Source organism: Oncorhynchus keta, chromosome 1 (genome assembly GCF_023373465.1).
Source record: "Oncorhynchus keta strain PuntledgeMale-10-30-2019 chromosome 1, Oket_V2, whole genome shotgun sequence".
NCBI lineage: Eukaryota > Metazoa > Chordata > Actinopteri > Salmoniformes > Salmonidae > Oncorhynchus > Oncorhynchus keta.
Window position 1 is genome coordinate 70,237,652 of NC_068421.1, and position 13,596 is coordinate 70,251,247.

The 13,596-nt window shown below is 42.8% G+C and overlaps 1 pseudogene; it reads right to left on the reverse strand.

Annotated features, from left to right (window-relative positions):
- The window catches only part of LOC118392209 (PR domain zinc finger protein 5-like), a 57,584-nt pseudogene that overhangs the window by 39,816 nt on the left and 4,172 nt on the right, over positions 1–13,596 (reverse strand).

A 13,596-nucleotide genomic window follows, 5' to 3' on the forward strand; every position in this document is an offset into this window, starting at 1 on the left:
ATCAATTGAATTTACCACAGGTAAACTCCAATCAAGTTGTAGAGACATGTCAAGGATGATCAATGGAAACAGAATGCACCTGAGCTCAATTTCGAGTCTCATAGCAAAGGGTCTGAATACTTAAATAGGTGTTTCTGTTTTTTTTTGTAAATTTCTAAAAACCTGTTTTCACTTTGTCATTATGGGGAATTGTGTGTAGATTGATGAGGGTAAAAAAATAATTGAATATGTTTTAGAATAAAGCTGTAACATAACAAAATGGGGAAAAAGTCAAGGGCTCTGAATACTTTCCAAATGCACTGTACATCTAATCTATTCTCTCACTCCCTCTAAATGTCCATCTCTTCTCTTGGTTCAATCTGAGCGCTGTCTCCTGTCTCTGTGTTGATGTGGGATCAGATGTGTGAGCATTGGGGTTTGGGTTAGAGTTAGGGTTAGGCCCCATGGTTGATTTGGTATGTTGACTTGATGAAGACAAGTAGCTTGAGGGGCTAAGGTTCAAAGTACATTCGTTTATGTGTACCCCACTTTGCCCCCCACATGTCTGTCTGAGTGACACCCTATTCCCTTAAGTAAATATGGAAGTCTTCAGGGGGAGGCAGGCCACAGACGCCACAGAAACCCAATGAACACTGAAGAGACGTCTAACAATGTTAGCTCTGAAGAAGTGAGAGTATGCTTGTATGTTAGTTTGTGTATGTATGTGCTTGTTACTGTAAGTTTCAGCATTATTTCCATCAGTAAAACTTGCATATTAAAAACCACCCATTTAAATCTGTCACATCCACCTTTTATGTAGTTGAAGCATTCTGTCATTCTGAAAAGAGACTACAGCTTTCTGACCCTCCCTGTTCACCTTCTTGTGGTTCTTGTAGACGTACCTGTGGGCAAACTCCTTCCCACACAGCTTACACTTGTAGGGCTTTTCCTCACTGTGGATGATCTTATGGGCCGTCACCTGGTCCAGACGCTTGAACGAACGACTGCAGATCTCACAGGTATACGGACGTTTCTCTAACCAGGAACAGAGAGAGAGAGAGAGTATACGATGTGTGTGTGTGTGTGTGTGTGTGTGTGTGTGTGTGTGTGTGTGTGTGTGTGTGTGTGTGTGTGTGTGTGTGTGTGTGTGTGTGTGTGTGTGTGTGTGTGTGCGTGTGTGTGTGTGTGTGTGTGTGTGTGTGTGTGTGTGTGTGTGTGTGTGTGTGTGTGTGTGTGTGAGTGCTCTCTTACCTGAGTGAGTGATCATGTGGCGCTTAAGCTGATTGGTCGAGATGAATTCCTTGTCGCAGGCAGCACAGTCGAATATCTCATGTACCTGGAGATTCATAAATTAGACAACAGACCAGATACAGGGGGTTATGTAAGAGACAGAGATCATGGATTTCACTGCATGCTGTGTTCTGTAAATGACAATGTATGACCTTGATGTGTAACCTTTTCCACACTTGTAGGCAGAGGAGTATTCACAGACACACACTCTTTCACTCCTTGCTCAACTACGTCTGCACACAGAAATATAATTAAACAGCTGAAAAGTTTGAATCCTTCTCCTGCTCTCAGCATGGTTTGAATAATAGCACATTTGATAGCTGTTCTGCCTAATGCTACAATATGCTGAGACTGAAATGCTCCTCTGCTCAGAGCTTCAAAGATTGAGCAGTCCAGGATAATTCTAATAATGACTGGTTTAAGTAGCTTTTGTGCAAACCTATCATTATGCTAAGTTGGAGTGCTCTAGTGTGAATCATAATCCTGGGTTCTGAAGTGTCTGTCTCTAGCTCAGCTGTGACATGTCTTCTGTTCTATAGAACTTTGGCCCAACAATGTTTCTCTTTCTTTGCTTCATGTCTTTTTAACCTCCGCACACGACTGTTCCAATGAAGTCTGTAACATATGAGCTTTGTAAGTAGGACCAAATAAACGACTTCATACAAGAGAAGAATGAAGCATTGATTGAATTCCGGTGGCAACTGACCCAAATCTCCCTGTATCAATACACATTTTCTGTGTCTACTGTTAATGAGGAAAGAGTCTCTCTCACAGACAAAGACTGATGATTAGAGCATCAGTAATACAGGAAAGCTTATTAAACCTTTTTCAAGTTGACATGTGCCACGTATAGAATGGATAGGACTGGCACTGGCAGCATGAAAAGGTCAGAATAGGGCAATGTACTCTTCCTTTTCAAATACATTGGGTGGCAGTTTGGAGATAAGAAAAACCTGATTGATTGACGGATAGTTCTGGAACAGATCATTTAAACATGTCTAAGTGATTAACAGTAACACAACCTTTGCTGATGAAGTGTGTTCATTATGAATCTCTTATGACCCTGTTCAGTTCATTAGAGTGGATTAATGTCTTCTGATTAATCTCTTGGATCAATGTTGACAGGGAACATGAAACCTCACCCAAACACCAGCTGGGTTCACGGGTCATAAATATAAAATCCTCATTTGGATGGGAAGCCAAACCAATTGCAAGTCAATCAAATAACTCACTGCAAATACACTCTCCAAGATAATTCACTTCAAGCATATAAAGATGCTTCACTGTGAAATAGTTCATGATGGAAATACCTTACCTCCATTAATCTCTAAAAGTAATGTAACATAATGGTTCTGTGGTTCTGGCATTTTTCAGGGTCCATCTCTGAGAGGTAGAATCCTGCCGCCACGGTTAAAGCCTTATGGTCTACTCACCATGCCTCTTAGGTTTCATGAGAGTCTGTGGGGATGAGCTTGTGAAATTAAAACCAAACTTGCTCTATTGTCACACGGTCTGACAATGTAACATCTTGAACATAAAGCCAACCTCCTTCTGAGAGAGAAGAAGAGTGAGACAGGAGACAGAGCGTGGGATTAGGGGACAGGAACAAAGAATTCAAACTAAAAAAGAGATGGAGGGATATGGAGGAAATAGAGCTTAAAGGAACAGACATGGCTAGTGTGAAACCAACCACACACACCTGACCCTAGACACCAGAGGGCTACGTGGACTGGGAGCCATTACAACATACACCTTACACCTATCCAGTCCTTCCAGATCTCTGAAGGATCAAAACGCATCTAGGAATACATGTAAAACAGAGGCAGTGAAAAGGTGAGACAGTGAGGTAGTAGGTAGGAGCCTGACCTTGCGATGTTCCTGGAGGTTCAGTAAGGAGGAACATTTCCAGTTGCAGATGGTGCACATGAGCTTCCGCCTGGAACTTCCTGAAACACAATGATTGGACAAGCGGAGTTACCAATCCTGCTCTTCGTGCCTCAATCTACATTGTGATGATGTCTAGCAATAGCAACAATGGTTAGGGCATTCCACATGTTAGTGAACAGCATAATCACTCACCTCGTGGCAACGCCAATTCCATCGGAAGCAAATACACACATTCTATCAGATAATCACTTGAGGTCAAAGTTTAATTACCTGTCGGGGGCAACCAAGATGTAACATAAACATGACAGGGTCACTAATGAAGGCAGTCTGCATCTATTGCCCACATATTGGTTAGATCAACGTTGTTTCTATGTCCCTCCATGCACCTTCTGTGACTTCTAGGAAGAGTCTAACCCACATAACCCCAACATTTCTCCAACTTTTCACCATGATTGTAAATTCATTTCTGAAGATGATTGTTTATTTCATGTGATGAGTGATTCATTTACATCTGTCCCTCATTTTAAAGTCAACCCTGCTACATGAACTGAACTCTGAACTCTAAAATATGATACAACTTTTCATTTAAAAAAAGAAAACATGCAAGGAACATTGAAAAGTCAAATCATCATGTAAAAGCAGGTGAGCTGGTTCTACTCTGTTTGGCCATTTGCTGGTGTTTTGTGGAGTAAAACTGAGCAGGTCGAGCATAACACGTTAACCCTGTTACACATAGATAGACAGGCTAGAATAACACGTCAACCCTGTTACCCATAGATAGACAGGCTAGAATAACACATCAACCCTGTTACCCATAGATAGACAGGCTAGAATAACACGTCAACCCTGTTACCTATAGATAGACAGGCTAGAATAACACGTCAACCCTGTTACCCATAGATAGACAGGCTAGAATAACACGTCAACCCTGTTACCCATAGATAGACAGGCTAGAATAACACATCAACCCTGTTACCTATAGATAGACAGGCTAGAATAACACATCAACCCTGTTACCCATAGATAGACAGGCTAGAATAACACATCAACCCTGTTACCCATAGATAGACAGGCCAGAATAACACGTCAACCCTGTTACCCATAGATAGACAGGCTAGAATAACACATCAACCCTGACCCATAGACAGGCTAGAATAACACGTCAACCCTGTTACCCATAGATAGACAGGCTAGAATAACACGTCAACCCTGTTACCCATAGATAGACAGGCTAGAATAACACGTCAACCCTGTTACCCATAGATAGACAGGCTAGAATAACACGTCAACCCTGTTACCCATAGATAGACAGGCTAGAATAACACGTCAACCCTGTTACCCATAGATAGACAGGCTAGAATAACACGTCAACCCTGTTACCCATAGATAGACAGGCTAGAATAACACGTCAACCCTGTTACACATAGATAGACAGGCTAGAATAACACGTCAACCCTGTTACCCATAGATAGACAGGCTAGAATAACACGTCAACCCTGTTACACATAGATAGACAGGCTAGAATAACACGTCAACCCTGTTACACATAGATAGACAGGCTAGAATAACACGTCAACCCTGTTACCCATAGATAGACAGGCTAGAATAACACGTCAACCCTGTTACCCATAGATAGACAGGCTAGAATAACACATCAACCCTGTTACCCATAGATAGACAGGCTAGAATAACACGTCAACCCTGTTACACATAGATAGACAGGCTAGAATAACACGTCAACCCTGTTACCCATAGATAGACAGGCTAGAATAACACGTCAACCCTGTTACCCATAGATAGACAGGCTAGAATAACACGTCAACCCTGTTACCCATAGATAGACAGGCTAGAATAACACGTCAACCCTGTTACACATAGATAGACAGGCTAGAATAACACGTCAACCCTGTTACCCATAGATAGACAGGCTAGAATAACACGTCAACCCTGTTACCCATAGATAGACAGGCTAGAATAACACATCAACCCTGTTACCCATAGATAGACAGGCTAGAATAACACGTCAACCCTGTTACCCATAGATAGACAGGCTAGAATAACACATCAACCCTGTTACCCATAGATAGACAGGCTAGAATAACATGTCAACCCTGTTACCCATAGATAGACAGGCTAGAATAACACATCAACCCTGTTACCCATAGATAGACAGGCTAGAATAACACGTCAACCCTGTTACCCATAGATAGACAGGCTAGAATAACACGTCAACCCTGTTACCCATAGATAGACAGGCTAGAATAACACGTCAACCCTGTTACACATAGATAGACAGGCTAGAATAACACGTCAACCCTGTTACACATAGATAGACAGGCTAGAATAACACATCAACCCTGTTACCCATAGATAGACAGGCTAGAATAACACGTCAACCCTGTTACCCATAGATAGACAGGCTAGAATAACACATCAACCCTGTTACCCATAGATAGACAGGCTAGAATAACACGTCAACCCTGTTACCCATAGATAGACAGGCTAGAATAACACGTCAACCCTGTTACCCATAGATAGACAGGCTAGAATAACACGTCAACCCTGTTACACATAGATAGACAGGCTAGAATAACACGTCAACCCTGTTACACATAGATAGACAGGCTAGAATAACACGTCAACCCTGTTACCCATAGATAGACAGGCTAGAATAACACGTCAACCCTGTTACCCATAGATAGACAGGCTAGAATAACACGTCAACCCTGTTACACATAGATAGACAGGCTAGAATAACACGTCAACCCTGTTACCCATAGATAGACAGGCTAGAATAACACATCAACCCTGTTACCCATAGATAGACAGGCTAGAATAACACGTCAACCCTGTTACCCATAGATAGACAGGCTAGAATAACACATCAACCCTGTTACACATAGATAGACAGGCTAGAATAACACATCAACCCTGTTACCCATAGATAGACAGGCTAGAATAACACGTCAACCCTGTTACCCATAGATAGACAGGCTAGAATAACACATCAACCCTGTTACCCATAGATAGACAGGCTAGAATAACACGTCAACCCTGTTACCCATAGATAGACAGGCTAGAATAACACGTCAACCCTGTTACACATAGATAGACAGGCCAGAATAACACATCAACCCTGTTACCCATAGATAGACAGGCCAGAATAACACATCAACCCTGTTACCCATAGATAGACAGGCTAGAATAACACGTCAACCCTGTTACACATAGATAGACAGGCTAGAATAACACGTCAACCCTGTTACCCATAGATAGACAGGCTAGAATAACACGTCAACCCTGTTACACATAGATAGACAGGCTAGAATAACACGTCAACCCTGTTACCCATAGATAGACAGGCTAGAATAACACGTCAACCCTGTTACCCATAGATAGACAGGCTAGAATAACACGTCAACCCTGTTACCCATAGATAGACAGGCTAGAATAACACGTCAACCCTGTTACCCATAGATAGACAGGCTAGAATAACACGTCAACCCTGTTACCCATAGATAGACAGGCTAGAATAACACGTCAACCCTGTTACCCATAGATAGACAGGCTAGAATAACACGTCAACCCTGTTACCCATAGATAGACAGGCTAGAATAACACGTCAACCCTGTTACCCATAGATAGACAGGCTAGAATAACACATCAACCCTGTTACCCATAGATAGACAGGCTAGAATAACACGTCAACCCTGTTACCCATAGATAGACAGGCTAGAATAACACATCAACCCTGTTACCCATAGATAGACAGGCTAGAATAACACGTCAACCCTGTTACCCATAGATAGACAGGCTAGAATAACACATCAACCCTGTTACCCATAGATAGACAGGCTAGAATAACACATCAACCCTGTTACCCATAGATAGACAGGCTAGAATAACACGTCAACCCTGTTACCCATAGATAGACAGGCTAGAATAACACGTCAACCCTGTTACACATAGATAGACAGGCTAGAATAACACGTCAACCCTGTTACACATAGATAGACAGGCTAGAATAACACATCAACCCTGTTACCCATAGATAGACAGGCTAGAATAACACGTCAACCCTGTTACCCATAGATAGACAGGCTAGAATAACACATCAACCCTGTTACCCATAGATAGACAGGCTAGAATAACACGTCAACCCTGTTACCCATAGATAGACAGGCTAGAATAACACGTCAACCCTGTTACCCATAGATAGACAGGCTAGAATAACACGTCAACCCTGTTACACATAGATAGACAGGCTAGAATAACACGTCAACCCTGTTACACATAGATAGACAGGCTAGAATAACACGTCAACCCTGTTACCCATAGATAGACAGGCTAGAATAACACGTCAACCCTGTTACCCATAGATAGACAGGCTAGAATAACACGTCAACCCTGTTACCCATAGATAGACAGGCTAGAATAACACGTCAACCCTGTTACACATAGATAGACAGGCTAGAATAACACATCAACCCTGTTACCCATAGATAGACAGGCTAGAATAACACGTCAACCCTGTTACCCATAGATAGACAGGCTAGAATAACACATCAACCCTGTTACACATAGATAGACAGGCTAGAATAACACATCAACCCTGTTACCCATAGATAGACAGGCTAGAATAACACGTCAACCCTGTTACCCATAGATAGACAGGCTAGAATAACACATCAACCCTGTTACCCATAGATAGACAGGCTAGAATAACACGTCAACCCTGTTACCCATAGATAGACAGGCTAGAATAACACGTCAACCCTGTTACCTATAGATAGACAGGCTAGAATAACACGTCAACCCTGTTACCCATAGATAGACAGGCTAGAATAACACATCAACCCTGTTACCCATAGATAGACAGGCTAGAATAACACGTCAACCCTGTTACCCATAGATAGACAGGCTAGAATAACACGTCAACCCTGTTACCCATAGATAGACAGGCTAGAATAACACGTCAACCCTGTTACCCATAGATAGACAGGCTAGAATAACACATCAACCCTGTTACCCATAGATAGACAGGCTAGAATAACACGTCAACCCTGTTACCCATAGATAGACAGGCTAGAATAACACGTCAACCCTGTTACCCATAGATAGACAGGCTAGAATAACACGTCAACCCTGTTACCCATAGATAGACAGGCCAGAATAACACATCAACCCTGTTACCCATAGATAGACAGGCTAGAATAACACGTCAACCCTGTTACACATAGATAGACAGGCTAGAATAACACATCAACCCTGTTACCCATAGATAGACAGGCTAGAATAACACATCAACCCTGTTACCCATAGATAGACAGGCTAGAATAACACGTCAACCCTGTTACCCATAGATAGACAGGCTAGAATAACACGTCAACCCTGTTACCCACAGATAGACAGGCTAGAATAACACATCAACCCTGTTACCCATAGATAGACAGGCTAGAATAACACGTCAACCCTGTTACACATAGATAGACAGGCTAGAATAACACGTCAACCCTGTTACCCATAGATAGACAGGCTAGAATAACACATCAACCCTGTTACCCATAGATAGACAGGCTAGAATAACACGTCAACCCTGTTACCCATAGATAGACAGGCTAGAATAACACATCAACCCTGTTACCCATAGATAGACAGGCTAGAATAACACATCAACCCTGTTACCTATAGATAGACAGGCTAGAATAACACATCAACCCTGTTACCCATAGATAGACAGGCTAGAATAACACGTCAACCCTGTTACCTATAGATAGACAGGCTAGAATAACACATCAACCCTGTTACCTATAGATAGCCAGGCTAGAATAACACGTCAACCCTGTTACCCATAGATAGACAGGCTAGAATAACACGTCAACCCTGTTACCCATAGATAGACAGGCTAGAATAACACATCAACCCTGTTACACATAGATAGACAGGCTAGAATAACACGTCAACCCTGTTACCCATAGATAGACAGGCTAGAATAACACGTCAACCCTGTTACCCATAGATAGACAGGCTAGAATAACACGTCAACCCTGTTACCCATAGATAGACAGGCTAGAATAACACGTCAACCCTGTTACCCATAGATAGACAGGCTAGAATAACACGTTAACCCTGTTACACATAGATAGACAGGCTAGAACTGTTTTAAATATAAATAGTTTATATATATTTTGTGACGCTTGCATTCAATTGCCACTGCCTGTTGCACACAACAAGCTTCCATTCCCCCAGTCACAACGGGACTCATGGTTGATTTAAGGTTCACCCTGTTACGATCAACCCTGTTACCTTATTTGGCATTTAATAGGCACTTACTTTTGTAATTAATTTAATTTAACCTCGAAATGGGAAAACACATTTTTATTAGGATAACCATGTGCTCTTTTTAACAGAATGTTAACATTTTGTGAAATCAAATTTTTCTTTAGACCAAGTTACACTTCTCAAAAAGCACAGAATTGATTGAATGACCCATTTATTTACGAGTAATGTGTGCCACATTTATAGAGCCGACACCACATCCCTCTCACCTACACACTCCTATACTGACCAGACTGTTAAAAGATCAAAACAGATACTTGTTTCAAAACTCAGCAAAAAAGAAACATCCTCTCACTGTCAACTGCGTTTATTTTCAGAGAACTTAACATGTGTAAATATTTGTATGAACATAAAAAGATTCAACAACTGAGACATAAACTGAACTATTTCCACAGACATGTGACTAACAGAAATGGAATGATGTGTCCCTGAACAAAGGGGGGGTCAAAATCAAAAGTAACAGTCAGTATCTGGTGTGGCCACCAGCTGCATTAAGTACTGCAGTGCATCTCCTCTTCACGGACTGCACCAGATTTGCCAGTTCTTGCTGTGAGATGTTACCCCACTCTTCCACCAAGGCACCTGCAAGTTCCCTGACATTTCTGGGGGGAATGGCCCTAGTCCCCACCCTCCGATCCAACAGGTCCCAGACGTACTCAATGGGATTGAGATCCGGGCTCTTCGCTGGCCATGGCAGAACACTGACATTCCTGTCTTGCAGGCAATCACACACAGAACGCGCAGTATGGCTGGTGGCATTGTCATACTGGAGGGTCATATCGGGATGAGCCTGCAGGAAGGGTACCACATGAGGGAGGAGGATGTCTTCCCTGTAACACACAGCGTTGAGATTGCCTGCAATGACAACAAGCTCAGTCCGATGATACTGTGACACACCACCCCAGACCATGACGAACCCTCCACCTCCAAAGCGATCCTGCTCCAGAGTACAGGCCTCAGTGTAACGCTCATTCCTTGGACGATAAACGCGGATCCGACCATCCCCCCAGGTGAGACAAACCGTGGAGGTGGAGCCCTTTTTGCCAGTCCTGTCTGGTCCAGCAACGATGGATTTGTGCCCATAGGCGACGTTGTTGCCGGTGATGTCTGGTGAGGACCTGCCTTACAACAGGCCTACAAGCCCTCAGTCCAGCCTCTCTCAACCTATTGCGGACAGTCTGAGCACTGATGGAGGGATTGTGCATTCCTGGTGTAACTCGGGCAGTTGTTGTTGCCATCCTGTATCTGTCCCGCAGGTGTGATGTTCGGATGTACTGATCCTGTGCAAGTGTTGTTACACGTGGTCTGCCACTGCGTGGATGATCAGCTGTCCATCCTGTCTCCCTCTAGCACTGTCTTAGGCGTCTCACAGTACGGACATTGCAATTTATTGCCCTGGCCACATCTGCAGTCCTCATGCCTCCTTGCAACATGCATAAGGCACGTTCACGCAGATGAGCAGGGACCCTGGGCATCTTTCTTTTGGTGTTTTTCAGAATTAGTAGAAGGGCCTCTTTAGTGTCCTAAGTTTTCATAACTGTGACCTTAATTGCCTACCGTCTGTAAGCTGTTAGTGTCTTAACGACCGTTCCACAGGTGCATGTTCATTCATTGTTTATGGTTCATTGAACAAGCATGGGAAACAGTGTTTAAACCCTTTACAATGAAGATCTGTGAAGTTATTTGGATTTTTACAAATTATCTTTGAAAGACAGGATCCTGAAAAAGGGATGTTTATTTTTTTGCTGAGTTTACTTCATCACCAGTGTGGACTATATGTCTGTATACATGTGTGGACTTTCCCTTTGTGTTTCTTCAGAGAGTCTTTGCTCTTGAACCTCTTCCCACAACTCTCAGCCTTACAGATTAACCTGGCGTCTCCTCTACACGCTTCTTGTGCTGGTCATAACTACACACACACACACACAGAAAATACAGACACAGTCACTCAAATACACAGGAACAGATGGCAGCACCTGTATACATATTATGCTAATGTGTATGTTCGTATCTAGTTATGTAAGCCTACCTGGACTCTGAGCTGAAGGTGATGTAGCAGATGGAACACTGGTGGTGGGCTCTGGAAGAGTCTTCTGAAGGACCCAGGGTTTCCGCACAGTGCAGAACACTGAGGGCAAAATGAAGGAGGTATACAGAGTCAGATAGGAGTAGGCTATAAAGATATGAACAGTAATACTACTATATTTCCAGGTGTCCTACATCAGAAAACGAATAAAGAGGCTGATTCAGTTGTATGAAAATGTACTGAGTGTGTGCAAATCTGTCAGTTGCACTATATGATCCACTTGATAGCATACTTCTGTGTAACTCAATAGAGTGTCAGGTAAGTAGAGTAGAGAGATGATGTAGGCTACACACTGGCGCTGCAGGGCTTGTTTGATGGGGAACTTCTTGCCACAGTTCCTGCACTTGAACTCCTTCTCCTCAGTACTGGGTCTCTGGTGCAGGCTCTGGAGGTGGGCTGCTAGGATCTCCTCGCTAGGGAAGCTGCTCTCACACAGCAGGCACGGGTGGTCCTCCTTCTTGATCACCAGCTCTGCACACATACAGTCATTATTACAAATTACACACACATGCAGCCGTATCAGCTGTGTGTGACTATTAGCTGTGTGTAAGTATCAGCTGTGTGTGAATATCAAGTATCAGCTGTGTGTGCGTATCAGCTGTGTGTGAATATCAAGTATCAGCTGTGTGTAAGTGTAAGCTGTGTGTGAATATCAAGTATCAGCTGTGTGTGAATATCAAGTATCAGCTGTGTGTAAGTGTAAGCTGTATGTAAGTATCAGCTGTGTGTGAGTATCAGCTGTGTGTGAGTATCAGCTGTGTGTGAATATCAGCTGTGTGTGAGTATCAGCTTTGTGTGAGTATCAGCTTTGTGTGAGTATCAGCTATGTGTGAATATCAGCTGTGTGTAAGTATCAGCTGTGCGTGAGTATCAGCTGTGTGTGAATATCAAGTATCAGCTGTGTGTGAATATCAAGTATCAGCTGAGTGTGCGTATCAGCTGTGTGTGAATATCAAGTATCAGCTGTGTGTGAATATCAAGTATCAGCTGTGTGTAAGTGTAAGCTGTGTGCAAGCATTACATACTTCAAGCATAAACTGTTGGACTGACAAAACACTGTTTATGAAGGTTTAGGTAAAACTTTGTTAGGCATTGACCCATTTCAACGAGATGTTTGGCATCTGCTGTTTTCATCTTCATATTTGATGATTTCCTCTTCCTCCTCCTCTGACTCTTCCTCCATATCACTGACCAGGTAGCCTATCAGCAGCTCTGTGTCTGTCTCAATGTCGTCCACTGCCAGGTAGAATATATTCTCTCCATCCTGAGAGATCAGAACCACAATCACCCCCCCCCCCCACACACACACACACACACACACACAGAAAAAAGGGGTAGCTGAAGGTTGAACTCAATAAATCTAGACATTCGTCTGCTGAGGCTTGATTAAGGTTGAAGGTCAAACACTCCAACTCCTAAACATGTCGTCATTAACTTCCACATCCTAAAGGTCACGGTCTAATCAAATCAAAGCGTCATTTTCTTTTGGATAAGGCATTTATAAATACACATATATATTAATTTAACAGAGAAACACAATAAATGTAACTTTTGATGTAACACAGAGCTCTAACACACATGAATGACCTTTGAACAAGTGATCACTTTAGCACTGTGGCATTAATGACAGAACCTCAGCCAGAAGATCACAGGTTCTGTTCTACTTCCCTTCTAAATTCTCCCTTCTACCATGGTTTTTATTTTTTCCCTAGCTGAGATATCCCAGGCCAAACCCTGACTCATGTGTGTGTGTGTGTGTGTGTGTGTGTGTGTGTGTGTGTGTGTGTGTGTGTGTGTGTGTGTGTGTGTGTGTGTGTGTGTGTGTGTGTGTGTGTGTGTGTGTGTGTGTGTGTGTGTGTGTGTGTGTGTGTGTGTGTGTGTGTGCGTGCGTGCGTGCGTGTTCAAGACTTTGGCCAATAGATCAGATTGTGTATGGGTTGTATGTGTTTGTGGGTTTATGGATATGATTAATCTGATCTTAATCACAGACTGACATGTTTTGTTACATTTCAATG